Below are 19956 nucleotides of genomic sequence, written 5' to 3' on the forward strand. Positions count from 1 at the left end.
CAAATTTTTAGCCAGGCTATAATAGGCCTCAACTTTATCAGGTCTTCTATGTATGGTCTCCCTAACTCACTGTGGGCAATCGAACCAGCAGTACATTGTGGGGCCCTCAGAACTGATTTCAAGTATTTGTTTTCTTCTCTCTGTATGCTAGTGGTGTTAACAAAGCCCCATACCTCTGCCCCATAGATTACCTTGGAGCATGATACAGAGCTATATAGGTTTAACACCTGTTCCGGAGACCATCTTCCTAACCTCCTGCCATAACTAGCAATTGCCCCGTTAGATGATATCATTTTACCGCAGCGTTCCTCCACCAGGGTATCAAACCGCAAGGCACCATCAAATGTAACACCAAGGTATGGAAATGTTTTGACCTCTTCCAATGTATGGCTCCCTATTTTGTAAGTAAATTTAGAGGCATTCTTTTTCCCTGCCAGGAGCACATAACATTTACTGAGATTTGCAGAGAGATCCAGGGCGCCCATAAAGCTAACAAATCCTTCAATCAGGGTTTGAAGGCTCCTCGGTGTGCGTGCGATCAAAACCGCGTCATCTGCATAAAGCAGAACGGGGATATGCCGCGACCCCACCCTTGGGCAATCTGCCTTCAATCCTAGCAGAAACTGCTCTAAGTTGTTGACATAAAGGGAAAACAAAAAGGGAGCAAGAATGCAGCCTTGACGAACTCCACTCTTGCAAGGAAAGGAGGAACAATTAATTATAAACAAATACCAATAAATAAATGTACATATTTAATTAATTATAATTAAATTACTTCCCACCCTATTCCCCAATAAACCCACAACCCGCTACAGAATTAAATTACGCAAAATTTAAATAACATTAAATTCATGAATTAAATTACATTATAACATAAATAAACACTTTTAACACATAAAATACACTATAAAAAATTCGATATATTAAATTTTTTGATATTTTTTTTAACCTATATTATGTACTTCGATATTTTGACTATCTATATTTTAAATTTCGATATTACATTACTTACCTTCAAAACAATATTTTTGATGTCTATATTCTGTCCATTCGATATTCTGTCCAGCCTATATTTTGTACTCGATATTATGTCCATTCGATATTTTGTAGTCGATATTTTGTCTATTTACCAAGAGGAAGACAGAAATAATACTCTGTGGCTGCACTGCCGATGCTCTACTTTCAAATTTGGCTGGTTGTGTTAATTCTCAACCAAAGGGCTATTTGAGGATAAGGTTCTCTTCTAAGATCGAGGATCTGTATGACCTTAATTTCTCTCCCCTTCTCATAGAGATGCAAAACTTATTTTCTCAGTGGATTTCTCTTCCTTTGACTATTCTAGGGAAAGTCTCCCTAATAAAAACGACGGTTCTCCTTTTATTTACTTTACTATTCTCTGCCATCCCGTGCATGTTAGCAACCTCATTTTTTAAAACTATTGAGTCCATGTTCTCAACATTTATCTGGCAAAAAATCATCCAGAATTGCATTAAGCACTCTATTTGAATCACAGGAGATGGAGGATTTCCTCTTCTCAATCCTAGAGATTACTGCTATGCCTATTTTGCACTATTTATGTATAGGTTCAATACAAAGTTTTATAAATAACTTTATGCGAGCTTGATGGGGCTCCTTCTGAAACGCAGATATTTCTATAGGAGATACTCCATTCCCCAGATTAATGAGGCGACTCCCTTGGCTGCTCTGGATATCGGTTTAGGGGGAAGCTTTCATCTGAAATTGTCCAAAGGTGGGGTAAAGCAGGATATTGGAAAATTTCTGACTTTCTTATTGAAGTCAGATGGCAAAACTTAGGAGAAGTAATACCGTGTATACAGGATGACTTTCTCCTCTCTGGTTCAATCCTAATAGTCAATTAAGTTCTCTGGGATTTGAATTTAGGCCAGATTCTTAGTAGCAGAGAGGTGGCATCTGCCCTTAATGAGGACAGGGTTTTAAAAAGGCCAGGGGAATTTAAAAAAATGCTTGTAGTATTTAAAGGCCTTGATTCCGGCCAAAAAGCAATAAAAAAAATGTAACAAGTATGAAGGCCTCGAAATGACAAGTAAGACATGGAAGGATGTCAATATATTACATTTTAGTGTGTTAATAGGAGGCAATTGGTGTTGGTTGCTTTTTTCTCTAAATGGCTCCTATAAAGAACCCCACATCTTTTTATACAGGTATCAACCCAGCCCTCCCTGGTAATTGTGCCCGGTGTACAGGGCATTCCCCAGCAAACTGGATGCATGTTATTAGCCATTGTTCAGCTATACAGGGATTTTGGATTGAAATATTTCAGTATCTTGTAGGTGTTTGGAGGCTCCAACTATTTGGCTGAGAAACCTGGGTTATGACCCAGCATTGGGCCTGTCCAATAGGTAGGTAAAATGAGTATATATTGCAACAGCTCTAGCTCGATCTCTTTTACTTCAAAATTGGCAAACTCAGATAATAAGAATTGGATACAGTAAATGAAACGATCAAGAAACAGTGAACAGTTATATGCAATACGAACTAGAGGAATTAGGAAGTTTGAGAAACTCAGGGGACAATATTTCCAACCTGAAGATGTAGGATCAACATGAAAGGGACTGATTAACTGTCTCCTTCCTCATCCTATTGTAGGCATTCCAAGTAGCGAATCGTAACGGTATGCATAAATGTTTTGTGACTTTGAATGCAATCGGAAAACATTTGCATTTTACCATCTACTTCAAATAGGTGGTAACCTATTTCCCCCCCCACTCTGCTTCTTCCTCTTTGTGAATATTTGTAAAAAAAAAATCAAGAGCAGGCATTTTTGTTTTTGAAACAAATCCTGTTTTCCTTTAAGGAAAAAGGGCTTCATTAAAAAAAATTGCTTTATTTAAAAGCAATCACAGACAGGCCACCATCCCTGTGATTTTTGCGATTCCTAGGGGGTTGCAAATTGTGACCTACCTCATTAATATTCCTGAGGTAAGTCTATTGCAATCCCCTAGGAATAGCTAAAAGTGTTCCACACACTTTCATGCATCCCGTTTTGCGATTTCCAAATTGGGAATTGCAAAGATTCGCAATTAGGACATCACAAAACAGTTTGGTGGTCACCAAAAAGAAGTATAGAGAAGAACAACAGCAGGCCCTACATTCAGCAAGCTTGAAAAATAACTGAAAAATAATGATGGAATTTTGTCAACTCCCTTGAGGGCCCTGAAATCAAAATTGCAGGGAATAAAATAAATGCAACGGAATGAGCTACTTAACTTCACACTGTCCAGAGCTGTTGAATGACTTAAATCAAATTCATTAAATCGGGTCTTTTCAACTGCCTTCAATTTAGCTTGTAACCCTACTGATAAATGAACTACTAGATCACTTACAAATTTAGAAAATAGTCTCAAGTCATCGAGGCACATATAAACAACTGCACCCCACACCCTAATGGTCTGCCTACAACAAGTCTTAAACAGAACCCTAGTTACTGGGCCGAAAGAGTATGAGCTCTATTTGTGGCCTACAATAACAAAGGAACCATGCCAGAATACTGAACAGTTAAACCTTCCCTCTTATCCATAGGAAAAGGCCCAGAAGGAAACTTTGGTAAATACAAATTAGTCACACTTGACATGGATCCAAAATACTATGCAGCTTTATTATTCAAAGAAATGTCAGTTTGGGCAGCGAAACAGAATTTAGTCAGTTGATTTCAGATAGGTTTCTTTCTAGGCTGCTCCACTACAGATAACATATTTTCACTGCCATCATTTATTCAGGGAAGCTTCAAACAAAACACAACCTTGTTTGTGTTTTTTACTGATTTCAGAAAGGCATTTGGTTCCATAGATCATTCTCTGCTATTGTCAAAATTCAAGCAATGGGAATGTCAAGCCATCAACTAACACCATCCACTCCTTGTACATAAATACCTGGATGGGACTCAAACGGGTAGATAATTTAGCATTCACAAAGAAGATCTCATGAAACAAGGCTTAAAGCAAGGATGCGTATTCATGCCACTGCTTTGTAATCTTCATCTGCCTGGTATTGGTCCAGCTCTTAAAACATGTGCAGGCCTACCAAAATACAATTATCCTCCTTTGTATATAATGCAATATGCAGATGATATCATCATTTTAGATCAAACAGAGACAGGTCTTTTTGCCAAAACACAAGCTAGAAATTAATCTTTCAAAAACAAAACCGTTCTTGTTAGTAACTCCTTCAGAGTATGTTTACATGAATATTTCTACACAAACCTTGGTATCCTCTTTCAGCCAAGTGGTTCTTCAAAGGCACATTTACAAAATACGGAATCTAAAATTGCTCCTATTCTTTACACGTTTAAAAAGATGTGATGAAACATGTAAGATCCATCGTTAATTCCCCTCCTAGAGGTGATAAGAGTGAAATTTCTACTGGCAAATTTCACATGGCTTAGAAGCTTACCTTCAATTTTGGCAACTTGATAAATATTAAGCAATGGACCTTATCTAGGATACTGCTTCCTCTTCCCATATCCACCTCTCAAGATAAAATTAGACCAGGGTTTAATCTACAGAATCAAGTCCTCGCTCAGAAGGCATGCCTTTTGCAGTATTGTTATAAATGAGTGTTAGCTGAGCCTGGATCTCTGACAAAAGATTTGGACTTATCGGATTCACCGTCTCATTGGAATACAGCATCAGCGTTGGCCTTACAAGACTTAAATATGAGCCAGTTTTGGAAGCTAGGTCTGATCCATGCTTGCTTTAAGAGATTTTCATCAAAGAATTGCAAGCTTGTTTCAAAATGTAAGGATCTTTCTTTCTTCAATTTAGGACGTCATGGTCTTTCTGCTCATCCCAGATATATCACAATCAAGTGGTTTCTTATTCGAAACTGCCAGACCTCCAGGACCTCAAAAATAATAACCTAAGATGCACTTTTGACTATACAACATTGGTCAGATCCTCCAAAAGTGTTAATACAAGAGGAAAGGCAGCAGCTGTTGCTTGTGTAAGTACAAGAGCAAATCTCTAGCTCTAGTCCTATGCTGCTTCCCAGCTTTTTGTTATGATCGTAAAAATGATTACTCCTGAACTGAAGAAGGCTGAGGTTTACACATGTCACAAAACATTCTCAAACTGTTTTATTTGTACTGAAAGGCAGCTGGTAACTGGCTTTCTAAAACTGATGACTAAAATACTTGAGAAATTGGATAAATACATTCACTTGAGAGATTTTGTTTTTTAACTGTCAATTACTGTTTTGACTATCTGGCAATCATTTTTTTCTTTTTAAATCATATTTGATGAATTTTACAAAGTGTCTGACCTATCTTAATGTATTAATAAGGTTTTAAGAAACTAGCAATGAAAATGATTGATCTAGCAACTTGAGCGTGCTTTGAGATCTTAGTTCCAGAAGGCTATTTGCACTCATATAAACCGGAACTGAGGCAGCATAGTTTTCATCCAAAGAAGAGCTGCTCCAGCAAACAGCTGACTCCCGATCCCTCTCATCTTTTAAACTCATTTCGATTACAATCAGACCAAAACAAAACAAAAAAAATTCCTCCCACACCAATTACTAGCCCCAGGTTAGAACTCTACCTTCCCTGAATGCTTCAACAGTTGTACTGCCTCCATGTTGATACTATACTCTATCAATATCTTTCTAGGTGACTTCAGCCTTCCCTGAAACATACAAACACTGAACAAAACAAATCTGCTAGTTACACAACCTACCCCAAATTATAATGGACTCATAATAAGGGAAACGCCTAAACCCAATAGTCTCCTACTAAAGCATCATTAAACTAGAGGATTAACTCTAGCTTAAATAGCTGTACGTCTACAAACAACTTTTTCGCATAACTACGCCAGCTTTTCAGAACAACAGTCAACAGGAAGTAAAATACTGCAATGACAATAAAAAGACAACTCTTTTCTCCAAGTCCAACAACCATTCAAAAATATAACATCTCCTTTCACACAGTTCCGCAGAAGCTCTTACAAGCTATTACAAGAAAGCAATGTTAAAGAACATCAATGAACTAGCAATCAATCTCTAAATCCGCCTTGCAATAGTACAAGAAACAGCGAAACACCAACAAACGTTCAAACTAAAGAAGGCAGAAAATGAACCCTAGGTATCTTCGAACACTGTGATTTCTTCAAACAAAGCAAATAAGAAACTTAAAGACATATCCTTTCACACAGAAGACTAATTATTTAAAGAATCAGATAAATAAGGCATTGAACCTTCATAGGAACTTTTCATACACTCATTTGAAGAAACATAAATCGCTGGTTCCACCAAAACTGCAAATAACATTGCTGACGTTTTGCAGAAAAATCAAATAAATCCACATAGAAAACAAAAAAGTTACTGCTATCAAACTGCCCTTACATTCTCAATACCACAATAGAACTATCCTAACATGATCAACATTTAGGCAAATTGACATAGACCCCATCAAACATATCAAAGCATAAACAAAGACCTCCACATACATTGATTTCCCCATTCCAGCCAACCTGTTGAAAGTCTATGACCAGGGTGTGGACAACATTTTCTTCAACATCATCAACTCCTCACTCAAGAAAGCCTATTTCCTTTATCCTACAATACAGCCATGCTGAAAAAAGCCTAAAGTAGATCCCAAAGACCTACAAAACCTGAGACCAGTTTCGAAATTACCCTTACAATCAATGGTAGCTAGGGAACACTATACAACACTATCTGTAGTTTCCAAAGGGTGTTTGTATTTGCAGACCACCTCTATAGGTCAGCTACCAAATTACCCTTTCTTGGAAACTCTTAGAAAAAGCTGTCCATGTTTAACTTCTGTTCTACATGGGAAATATGAACCTCCTAAACTACCAGCCTTTGTTCCACCATAAATGTAGCACAGAAAAGATAGCCCTGTATGTCCTTGATGATGCTCTATTGATGATGGATGGAGATAATGTCTGTCTTTTATTACTATATGCCTATCTGCAATATTTGACACTGTAGATCATGGAATACTTTAATTAAAACAACTTTCCACAAGTATGTAAATGAGCAGTCTGGAAATAGTTCCAGTCCTTTATCACATCTAGATCTCATTTTGTTCAAAAGGGAAATTTAGATCACACAACCTCCCAATGTCGTGCAGCATAGCTCGAGGCTTTATCCTCTCTTCTCTTCTCTCCCACCTTTACATGGACCCTGTCTACCAATGCTATAGAGTATAACATTACACCAATATGCTAACAACGCCCATATCTATCTTAAAATATTCAACTCATCAGACATCTTTTAATGGGAAGTTTTTTTAAATAAATAAAGCCATTCTCCCCATTTTCCCCTCAAATCCAACCCCACTAAAACTGAATATTTTCATTCTAAAAGTTTTGGACACCCTTCGGGAGAATGCCGATAGAGGGTCCCCTCAGGCGTTGGTCCTTTTGGACCTCTCGGCCGCCTTCGACACGGTGGATCATGACATCCTTCTCCACCGTGTCGGACAGGCAGGCATCAAGGGACCCGCCTGGGAATGGATCAAGTCCTTCCTCTCGGGCCGAGCTCAAACAGTCCATTTAGGCCCCTTTACCGCCACCCAGGTCCCCACCACCTGTGGAGTCCCCCAGGGCTCCTCTCTGTCTCCATTATTGTTTAATTTATATCTGCGCCCACTTATCCACTCACTGAGCTCTTGGAATTGCTCTGTCCTCAATTATGCTGACGACATGCAAATCATTTTCCCATTAGATTCCCAGGATGCTGTACCTAACCTTCAGGGAGCAATGCTGCATATCCAACAATGGATGATCTCCAACCAGCTCAAATTAAACCCTGAGAAGACGGAACTCCTCCTGCCTGGTACCAGCCCTTTATACTGGGGCCCTCACTTCTGGCCTAAGGAGCTTGGCATTCCACCTAAACCTTTGAATTCGGTAAAAAGCTTGGGCGTTACCATCGACACTGATCTCTCCCTTAAAACTCATGTTGGTACCACCATCTCTGCCAGCATGTTCCAGCTACGCAAAATTCGCAAGATTTCCCACTTATTCTCCCACGAATCCCTGGTACAAATTGTCATCTCCCTCGTCCTCTCCCGCCTGGATTTTTCTAATTCAATCTACTGGGGGCTACCCAAGTCCCTCCTCCATCGTCTCCAGCTGGTGCAGAACCAGGCAGCTAGACTTATCTGCAAAACTCCCAAATGGCAATCCGCCAGGCCTCTCCTGGCCAAGCTGCACTGGTTGCCTATCGAACAGCGAGCTGCTTTTAAAATTGGCTGCCTGGTATACAAGGCCCGGCAGTCCAAGGGCCATGCCTTTTTAGAATCCCTTCTGAACCCTCATTGTCCGGTTCGTAACCTCCGTTCTGCCCATCTTCATCTTCTCACCACGCCAACGGCCAAACTAAAAAAACTGGGCGGCTGTAGATTCAGCTACTTGGCACCTAAATTATGGAACTCCCTCCCTCTTCACATTAAAACTTCTGGTACCCTACTAAGCTTCCGAAAGAGCCTAAAAACATGGCTCTTCTCAAAACTCATGTAAACTATGACTCTCACCTCCAATCTCAATCACAGCGCCAGGAAACCTTTGGTGTCAGTGCGCTCTATAAATACAGCATAAGATAAGATAAGAATATTTCCTCCTCCACTTCCAAAGCACCCCACCCCATTCCATAACTAGATTCTAAGCCTAAATGACTTAGGGATAACTCCCATCTCAGTCCCTACCTCAAAATCCTTTGGATTCGCCATCAATCAAAATATTTCAATGACTTCACATATCTCTAAACTAGCTAAAACTGTTTCATTCCAGCCCTACCTTCTCAAAATACTCAAATCATTCATTCGATTCGCTGACTTCAGGACCACTGTTCAGGCCTTGGTCATAAAACAACGAATTGGTGGCAATGCGATATTTGCTGGTCTTCCTAAAACTGTTTGTGCCCTCATCAGAGCCATACTACACACAGCCGCCTGTCTTGTCAAAGGTGCAAAGAAATCTGATCATATCATCCCCAACAAAGGAGATCTCCACTGGTTGCTCCTATATACTAAATCATTTATTATTATTATTATTATTATTATTATTATTATTATTAATAATAATAATAATAATATTATTATTATTATCATATTTGTATTTTATTTGGCGCAACAGCTACCCGAGGTTTCCCGGCGCCTACAGACCCATGAAGGAGAAAGGAGAGCAGCGATTCCGAGCTCAGAGGTTGAATAACCACGTTTTGAGGCTTTTTCGAAATTTGGCATAGTTATTTTCAAAACAAAGCGAGAGTGGGAGCGAGTTCCATAGAGATGGGGCCAAGTAGGCAAAGGACCGACTGCCCATACAGGTGACTTTGAACCTAGGGACCACAAACTTTGCCTGCTTGGATGATCTGAGTAGGCGAGAAGGGGTGTACGGGTGGACTAAGGTGCTAAGGCAGGAGGGAGCAGTAACAGCGTTAATTCTGTGCATACAGCAGAAGGCTTTGAATTTGGAGTGTTTTTCAATCCTAAGCCAATGTAAGTCCCGGAGGGTCCCTGTGATGGAGGCCTTTCGAGGTAGTTGACAAAGAAGTCTAGCTCCTGAGTTTTGGACCACTTGCACCTCTAGATTACCTCCTTGTTAGCGCCTAGATATAAAACTTTACCGTAGTCCAGTCTAGACACGATAAGAGCTTGAACCACAGTTTTTTGAGTCGTAGGTGGCAGCATCCATAGGATTTTGTTTAGCCATTTCAAAATGACAACGCAGACAGAGGCAACCTTGACCGCTTGTTGACGTATAGACAAAAGAACAGATTTCGAAGGTTGGGGAAGAGCACCCATTTTCAGAGGCCAATGTTGTGGGCCCCAAAGAGCTTTGTTTCCACCAAGAATTAGGAGTTATGTCTTTCCTTCATTTAACTTCAATTTGTTAGTGTGCATCCATCCAGCAATTTCTTGTAAGCCTGATTGAAGAGAGGATACCTTAAAGGTATCTTTCGTAGACAAGGAGAAGATAAGCTGGGTATCGTCAGCATAGGAATATAAAGTTAGCCCAGCCTCTTCTGCTAAGGACGCTAAAGGGCTGATGTAAATGTTGAAGAGCAGAGGGCTTAGAATAGAGCCCTGGGGGACTCCAGAAGGGGAAGCGTGGGACCTGGAGCTGGCCGTAGGGGATAAAACCTGAAACGTACGGCTGGACAGAAAGCTAGCCAGCCATTTTAGAGCAATGCCAACAATGCCCTTAAAATACAAAACTTGAAGAAGAGTCTCATGGGACACGGTGTCAAAATCAGCACTCAAATCTAATAATATGAGTGCCACTGTGTCTCCCTTGTCAGCCGTTTGCGGGAAGCTTCCGTGACTCCCAGAAGCGTCGATTCGGTGGAAAAACCTGTTCTGAAACGGGATTGCGATGGATGCAAAATGTTTTGGGAGTCCACAAATTGTGACAATTGGCGGTTAATGTGTTTTACTAGAATTTTGAAGAATGCGGGGAACAATGAAATGGGACAGAAATTGGAGAGAACTTCCGGATCAACCTTAGCTTTCTTTAGCAGAGGGAGGATCATAGCATGTTTCCAAATAGCTGGCACAGTTGTTTCAAGAAGTGAGGCATTGAGGAGTTCCATAATAAGTCTAAGAATCTGGGGGTCCAATTTTTTAAGAACAGAGATCGGGAAGGGATCCTTAGGGGAACCTAATTTAATACTAGTTAGGATGTAAGTGGAGGATGTAATGTTAAGAGGTAACCAGCTATTGAGTATTGTTGGTCTTAGCCCTTTTTTGCTGACCTGTTGTTGGCTGCTATATGACTCTGGGCACTTTACCACTCATGAGCAGTGTGAAAGTGCATATGCTCTCCCTATTGTACATTCATGTATGGATTAGGGATTCCATGATTGGCTGATTTGGTTTACTTGTCAGAACCTAGTACTGTGCACCAGGAGTGCCCAGGGCTAGTAATCCAAATGCTGCTAGTGGGCTTGCAGCACTGGTTGTGCCACCCACAGAAGCAGCCTGGAAAAGTGTGTCTAAGGCCTGCCATTGCAGAGCCTGTGTGCAGTCTGGTACTGTCATGCTGACTGGGCAAATGCACTCACTTGCCAGTCCCTAACCCTTCCCTTTTCTTCATATCAGACACCCCTATTATTATTATTATTATTATGTTTCTTATATAGCGCCTGAATCGACCCCCGAAGGGGTATCTCCGCGCTTGCCTTGGGAACCTGTCCTGGCTTTTCCCTGTGAGATAGCCACTACAGGGCATCCCCAAGGTGAAAGCCAGGCATCCCGCCGCGGGGGGCCGTTGTGGAGATTAAGCAAGCTTAATGCCCAGAGTTGCAGAGTGTGAACCCATGATTAGGTCAGGCACCGAAGCGAGAATTTTCGAGTCCATGGACATTTGAGCTCAAGACCCTGCCGCGTCGGGAATTGAACCCTGGTCCCGGGTCTGACCTCTGCTTCAGGGTCTGCCTGCTCTAACCAGTGAGCCACACTTCTCCAACTATGGTAGGCCCAAGGGCATGGTGCATTGTAAGTATAAGGTAGGACATGCCCTGGTGTGTGTGTAGCAAAACGGGTCTGGCGTGTGGCACAGTAAGGCTGCGCCCAATCTAGAAACAAACAAAACAAAATGCCAGTACTGTGCAATGATTTACGGAGTTTTTTGTTGAAGAGCTACTGATTGCTCTTTCAAAAAATGACCACTCTTTCAGTCAGACCAAGTTTATGAAAAAAGTATTTTTGTTAATCTTTATTTAATCAAAGTTGCTCTTTATTTTGCTAATTTCTGTATTTTAGCAGTATTTTGTTTTAACAGTATTTTTGTTTTCAGCTATCTACAACAATGTACATAATACGGAGGAGGAACAGGGTTGTGAACACAGGAAGTGATGAATCAAGTGTATTAAACAACAATTAGACAATTAACGTACAACATAGACACTAGACAACAATAAACACTAAATCATATCTAAGGGGGGTGGGGCGGTGGAAGTTGGTGGCGTTTTTTCTAACTGTTTGTCAAAGAAAAGCAAATTTATCTTTGTTCTATGTACAATTCAGCCTATTTACAGTCAAGTAGCAGTTGGGTCCAACCAAATGAGTGTTTACATTCACCAAAAAACGAAACAATCAGTTTTAAATCCAACTTAACACTTTCCAATTGTAACAAACGCTTGGCCGCAATGCTGGCCAACCGGCCACAACAGTGGCGCCACCTAACAACAAACACCTCAATAGGTCGACGCGTTTCGAATCCTAATGCATTTAATAGGATTCTCTTCAGGACCACACAAAATCAATCTGTGGAATAAATAAAACACTGTCAGTGGAAACAGAAGAGTGACTCTCAACTTTCACTCAGCATCCAAACGCACTCAGTATGTTACCTGTCAGTGTTATCACTGCGGCTTGAACGTGACGATGAACTGAAAAATCAAAAAAATTTCTTTTTCAGACATAATCTTTTAGATGATCTCGTACTAAAAGCGAGATTAGAGTCTGTGGTACTCACTGGAAGGTATTAACATCCAAAACCTCATGCGGGCATCCAAAGGGACGGGCAATCCATTATTTCTATAGTTTTCTTCGGAGGACTGGCCTCGAGACTCAGTCTAGAGATAAAAAACACAAACAGCGGCTCTCAGTGTGCTGTTCAGGACTCCTCACTAAGTGCATCAAAGGAGAATGACACAACGGAAGGCGGCGTTGCCCATGCGGGTTAAGGGAACCACTAGCTTCAACTAATGGCGGCATCTAGTTGTTCGTTCTAGACACCGCTCTACATGCGTCAAAAGGTAATTACTTCACGGAAGGCGACAATATCGAGCGAGTTGCAGGACCCGCTAACCTAAACTCTAGGCGGTGTCTAGTTACCTGAGGCTGTGCGTCTTCCTCCTCCAGGCTGGGTCGCGGTTGACTGGTAACGCGATGCTGGTTCAACCGGATCGTGTTGTTTTAAGTCAGGGATGTTTCCGGGTTCATGCTCAATGACTCATGGGAATTGTAGTTTGTACAGTATGAGTCATGGGAGTTGAAGTTTGGGAGTAATCCGCTGGTGCCGAGATTAGCGCTTCCGGGTTTCAATCAATGTATTAAGAAATAACAAGTAACCGGATTGAATGATCGGATGCCAGAGGATGCATATTTGATAAAAAGAGGTTTGAATTCACGAGGCTAAAAGATGACAAATAATTGAATGTACACTCACAGACTATATAGTTCAGACATTTCATTCAGGCCTTGTGTGGTCGTATTAAATTTCAGAATCAGCATGGCTTCTCTTTGACGTAGTTTAGCCTCTACATCTCCGCCTCTTGGGTCATGGTCAATTTTGGATATTATAGTCCATTTCAGATCTTGTTCTCCATGTAGCTCATCGAGCCAATGTTGGACCAATGGGGCGGTCACCACTTTTTTCTTTATTCGAGACTTATGTTGGGACATCCTTTGTCGAGCTTCTTGTGTTGTTTTTCCTATATACAACTTGTCAAAGGGGCATAAAATGCCATACACCACATTTTTTGATTTACAATTTGTGAATTGATCGTGCTTCCAGGATATCCCTGCATGTTGGAACAGGTTTCCTTCTATAGTGGACGCACAGCAAAGGCATGTGCCACATTTCCGGTGGCCAGTGATGGGTGGAAGATTCACATAGTCCCGTACTGTCAGTGTCTTTTGTTTCGGTATCGCTGCTCGGACAATGTAATTGGCGATACTCTTGTCTTTTTTATATGCGAACAAGGGGCATTCTGTGAATTGGTTGTTCAGGTCTTTGAGTAGATGCCAGTTCTGGTGGATCAACTTTTTAAGGATATTGGATGATGGACAATATGTTGACACGCAGACCACGCGTTGTTGTTGATGTTTTTTTCTTCTCACAAGTAGTTCTTCTCGTGGCGTCCACCATGCTCGTTTGATTGCTTGTTTTAATAGTTTGGCTGGATAGCCACGGGCTAGGAGTTTCTCTTTTAGGACGTTGGCATGATCCATAAATTCGTCTTTGAAGGTACAGTTTCTGCGGATGCGCAGAAACTGTCCTACTGGGAGATTTTGCTTAAGGCTCCTCGGATGGTTGCTTGAGAAATCTAATGCCTTGTTGCGATCCGTGTCTTTCTTGAATAAAGTAGTAACTAATTGTCCATTCGCACGAAATGTGGCACATGCCTTTGCTGTGCGTCCACTATAGAAGGAAACCTGTTCCAACATGCAGGGATATCCTGGAAGCACGATCAATTCACGAATTGTAAATCAAAAAATGTGGTGTATGGCATTTTATGCCCCTGTGACAAGTTGTATATAGGAAAAACAACACAAGAAGCTCGACAAAGGATGTCCCAACATTAGTCTCGAATAAAGAAAAAAGTGGTGACCGCCCCATTGGTCCAACATTGGCTCGATGAGCTACATGGAGAACAAGATCTGAAATGGACTATAATATCCAAAATTGACCATGACCCAAGAGGCGGAGATGTAGAGGCTAAACTACGTCAAAGAGAAGCCATGCTGATTCTGAAATTTAATACGACCACACAAGGCCTGAATGAAATGTCTGAACTATATAGTCTGTGAGTGTACATTCAATTATTTGTCATCTTTTAGCCTCGTGAATTCAAACCTCTTTTTATCAAATATGCATCCTCTGGCATCTGATCATTCAATCGGTTACTTGTTATTTCTTAATACATTGATTGAAACCCGGAAGCGCTAATCTCGGCACCAGCGGATTACTCCCAAACTTCAACTCCCATGACTCATACTGTACAAACTACAATTCCCATGAGTCATTGAGCATGAACCCGGAAACATCCCTGACTTAAAACAACACGATCCGGTTGAACCAGCATCGCGTTACCAGTCAACCGCGACCCAGCCTGGAGGAGGAAGACGCACAGCCTCAGGTAACTAGACACCGCCTAGAGTTTAGGTTAGCGGGTCCTGCAACTCGCTCGATATTGTCGCCTTCCGTGAAGTAATTACCTTTTGACGCATGTAGAGCGGTGTCTAGAACGAACAACTAGATGCCGCCATTAGTTGAAGCTAGTGGTTCCCTTAACCCGCCTGGGCAACGCCGCCTTCCGTTGTGTCATTCTCCTTTGAGGCACTTAGTGAGGAGTCCTGAACAGCACACTGAGAGCCGCTGTTTGTGTTTTTTATCTCTAGATTGAGTCTCGAGGCCAGTCCTCCGAAGAAAACTATAGAAATAATGGATTGCCCATCCCTTTGGATGCCCGCATGAGGTTTTGGATGTTATACCTTCCAGTGAGTACCACAGACTCTAATCTCGCTTTTAGTACGAGATCATCTAAAAGATTATGTCTGAAAAAGAAATGTATTTGATTTTTCAGTTCATCGTCACGTTCAAGCCGCAGTGATAACACTGACAGGTAACATACTGAGTGCGTTTGGATGCTGAGTGAAAGTTGAGAGTCACTCTTCTGTTTCCACTGACAGTGTTTTATTTATTCCACAGATTGATTTTGTGTGGTCCTGAAGAGAATCCTATTAAATGCATTAGGATTCGAAACGCGTCGACCTATTGAGGTGTTTGTTGTTAGGTGGCGCCACTGTTGTGGCCGGTTGGCCAGCATTGCGGCCAAGCGTTTGTTACAATTGGAAAGTGTTAAGTTGGATTTAAAACTGATTGTTTCGTTTTTTGGTGAATGTAAACACTCATTTGGTTGGACCCAATTGCTACTTGACTGTAAATAGGCTGAATTGTACATAGAACAAAGATAAATTTGCTTTTCTTTGACAAACAGTTAGAAAAAACGCCACCAACTTCCACCGCCCCACCCCCCTTAGATATGATTTAGTGTTTATTGTTGTCTAGTGTCTATGTTGTACGTTAATTGTCTAATTGTTGTTTAATACACTTGATTCATCACTTCCTGTGTTCACAACCCTGTTCCTCCTCCGTATTATGTACATTGTTGTAGATAGCTGAAAACAAAAATACTGTTAAAACAAAATACTGCTAAAATACAAAAATTAGCAAAATAAAGAGCAACTTTGATTAAATAAAGATTAACAAAAATACTTTTTTCATAAACTTGGTCTGACTGAAAGAGTGGTCATTTTTTGAAAGAGCAATCAGTAGCTCTTCAACAAAAAACTCCGTAAATCATTGCACAGTACTGGCATTTTGTTTTGTTTGTTTCTGGTGTGTGTGTGGCATGTCCTAATAGTGAATTACAGCTATTTTCGTGTTTCACTATTGCAAGGCTACCTGTTCTCCATAAGCCAGAATTGGCAGTTAGATTATTACATCTTATAATCTTAACTGACTCAGAGAACATTGTAGAAATTCGAGTTTAGTATGCCTGAACTCAGAATGATAAAAGACATGTTTTAGTGAAGTTGGTTTTAACATTCTGTGTTTGAAAATACCACTTTTAGAAAGTAGGTATTTTCCTGTCTAACTATCCAAGCCTGCCTCTGCTAGGTTGTGTATTCCTTGTCTGGAGTTCGAGTGACAGGGCTGGGGGATTCCAGGAGACAGTGTGAGTCAGCCCAGTGGTGAATAGAAAGATCTGCTTCTAGATGGGAGGGAGGAGTTGCACCTGGGACCTGATTACGGCTGTGCCTTCCCTCCACAATGCTGGCTCCAACTCCTGTGGTGCGTCTGATGTCTCTGCCCTGCACTGTGAAAGGAGAGAAGGAGTCAAGTCAACAGAGTGCTCCAAGACTGACCAGAACTGGTTTGGACTAGTATAAAAGAGGGGACCCAAACCCCAGAGAGTTAGATCACTTTTGGACAATACCAAGAAACCTTTGCTGAGGAGTGGAATCAGAGACACTAAAGAGAGACTATCCCTAAGGTGAAGTGCTGCTTGGGGGATTGGCCTGCAGTGGTTGCCTGACTGCCAAAAAAAGGAGAGAGGAACTTTGTGTACTTTTCATCAACTTTTAAGGATCTCCAAGGGCTTTTAACAGAGCTTGTCTCCTGCTGAAGTCTCAGGGACAACAGACTTCACCCACCAGCTCCCCAAGAGTTCTCTGGAAGTTCCTGCAGTTGTGGTGGACTTATTGAGGACTTGCGTGTAGCAAGGAGCTGGAAGCGTGACACAAGAAGAAGAAGCTTGTCGCCGAACTGCCGAGGCCGCTTCACAACTCGAAGTGCCTCGCATCGCCAGAGAAGAGGATCGACGTCTCAGCAGATGCTGCCGCATCACCGGGAAGCGTGTCACAGGAGAAGAGGATCGACATCGCATCAGATGCCACCGCATCTCCGAGAAGCCTGTCGCAGGGCCTGTCGTGGCTCATCACCAGAGAAGAGGATCGGCGTCGCAGCAGACACCACCGCATCAGTGGGAAGCGTGTCACAGTCGAAGAGGATCGGCGTCGCATTAGACGCCACTGCATCTCCGGGAAGAGTGTTGCAGGGCCTGTCGCGACTTGCATCATTGTGGAAGCAACTTGCATCGCCAGGAGAGAGGATGTACATCACAGCAGATGCTGCCACATAACTGGAAAGCGCGTCGCAGGGCCTGTTGCGGCTCACCTCGTGTAAAGCATCTCACATCACCGGAGAAGAGGATCGATGTCGCAGCAGACACCGCCGGAATCACTGGGAAGTTTGTTGCATCAAGAACAAAGCGCCATCTTTGTTTCTTTGTACCAGATCTTCAACGCATCACCGTCCTTGCAACACTTTCGTTGTCTTGCGTTGCGCATCTTAAGGTACATTGAACTCAGAGTGTTGCATTTACCATCTTAAGAGCACTAAGCTAATTCTACCATTTTAAAAATAGTATTGTGGATTTTTGTTGTTTGTGGTCTTATGTTAAATCTATATAAAAGATACTTATTTTTAATATACAACTTGTGTGGTGTCCATCCCATCTGTGGTGTTGTCACTTGATTACTGTATGTGTTCAAAAATGCTTTACACACTGCCTCTGAGATAAGCCGGCTTACTCGTGCCAAGCTACCAAGGGGGTGAGCAGGGGTTATTTTAGGAGTGTACCCCCTTACCCTGACTAGAGGCAAGGGTCCCTATTTGTAAAAAGTACCTACCGGTGCCAACTAGAGACCCCAAATCTAACAGGTATGCTATCTGGTTTCTCCTCTCTATCTAGTAAACCATGGAAAGGAGAAGAATCTGATAGTATATCTTTGGACTTAGGGAGTTGTTCTCCATTAATATCAAATTCAGAGTAGATTTGATCAATTTTGTCAGTAAAAAACACTGCAAGGTCTTCACATTGGGTTTCGCTTAGCTCTGGAGGCTTGGTTTGGTGAGCCCCGCCAGACAGTTCCTTGCACCACGTTGAACAGGGTTTTAGGACTGTTTTGAGACAAGAAGTTATTATTTATGTATTCAGCGCGCGCAGATTTACATAGAGCCTGATGATAGCCTTTGATGGACTGTTTATAAGCCTGTTTAGCAGCCGGAATGTAGTCTTTTCTCCAGTGTCTCTCCAGCGCTTTGCATTTCGTTTTTTCTGATTTAAGTTTGTCTGAGAACCATGGAGCAGGGGGGAGATGATTATTTATTTTATTCTTCGCCAGAGGAAGGCATAAGTCCATGCACAAAGTTAGCCACTTTTGGATAACGTCAACATAAGTGGTACTAACTGGGTTGATGGCCGGCATAGAGTGTAAGAGATGAAGATTGAGACGGTTGGCGTTAAGTTTTTTCTAATTTCTAAAACCAGCTCTACCGGATGTGGAGGACGAAGGCTCACGAAGGCTCATGTCCCCTCACCTGTTCAAGCTTAAATTCAACCAAAAAGTGATCAGACCATAGTAAAGGGAAGGCTGGCTCACAAACAATATTTTCAGAGTTAGAGAGTACAGGGTCGAGCTGGTGACCTGCCTTATAGGTGGGGCCAGAGTTACATAAGATTACGTTCAAGGCGGCTAAGTCCGTAATTAGATTGGAGCTAATAGAGCAGCTGGGGTTTAAGATGTAAGTTCAAATCTCCCAGAATCGAGAAATTGGTGGCTTCTAATATGAGGGGGGCAATAAAGTCAGGGAGTGCAGCTGCCCAGGCTCCAGCCGGACCCAGGAGGTGATAAATCAGCATCCCGAGAAGGTAAATTGAGACTTGAGAGCAAGTTTAAAAAGGCAGGCTTCACAGTCATTGATAAGAAGCTCATCCCATTTGTAAAAATCTTTAAAAAAATAATTCCAATGCCCCCTCCCGTTTTATTTACATGGTCCTTCCTCAGGATCGTGTAACTAGGGGGTAGGGCAGTGGCAATATCTGGTCCTGAACTATCATTGAGCAAGGTTTCAGTAAGAAAGATGGCATCAGGCTGAGAATTCACAAGTAGATCAAAAATATCTTCTTTATGTTTTGGGAGGGACCTACAGTTAATGCTAAAGAATAAAAGTTCTTTAGTGGGTGCTACATTTTTGTTAGCAGAGTGCAAAGTAGATATGTTTTGGACTTGTGTGAAGGGTGTATCTTTATGAGATGCAGAAGAAAAAGAAAAGCCACAGCAGATGCAGACAGAGGAGCGATTATTTGGTGTCAGTATCCCACAGTTATGTTGCTGTTTAGGACGGAGAGCGAGCAGGTCTTCATGAGAGTACAAGCTGTGAACATTAAAAAATTGTCCAGGGATTGTGGCCCCGGCCAGACGCGGACGGGCGCAGACGGGCTTGCCTTTGGCGCGCCGCCGGCACACGTCCACTACGCGTAGCGGCCATCATATCACTAAGGGCCCTATTCTGATGCAGGTTGGAAAGCTTCCCGACCAAATCGGTTTGGAAATGGTTTCCAACCCACTCAGATCGGGAGAGTCCGACCGACCGAGTACAATACATCCGGATGCTTCCAGATACGATTTGGTTGGACTCCCATTGACTTCAATGGGAACATATGTTCCTAACCGCATCATAATTGTGCCCTGGGTCAGGTAGACACGTTCCCGATCCAATTTGGAAGGAGCAAATGCCATTAGTAGGCCTTCCTAACCGCATCGGAATCAGGCTCTAAATAGTAAAACATTTCAGCCTACATCACACATAAATCAAC

Source organism: Lissotriton vulgaris, chromosome 4_1, assembly GCF_964263255.1.
Source record: "Lissotriton vulgaris chromosome 4_1, aLisVul1.2, whole genome shotgun sequence".
In the NCBI taxonomy this organism is placed as follows: Eukaryota; Metazoa; Chordata; class Amphibia; order Caudata; family Salamandridae; genus Lissotriton; species Lissotriton vulgaris.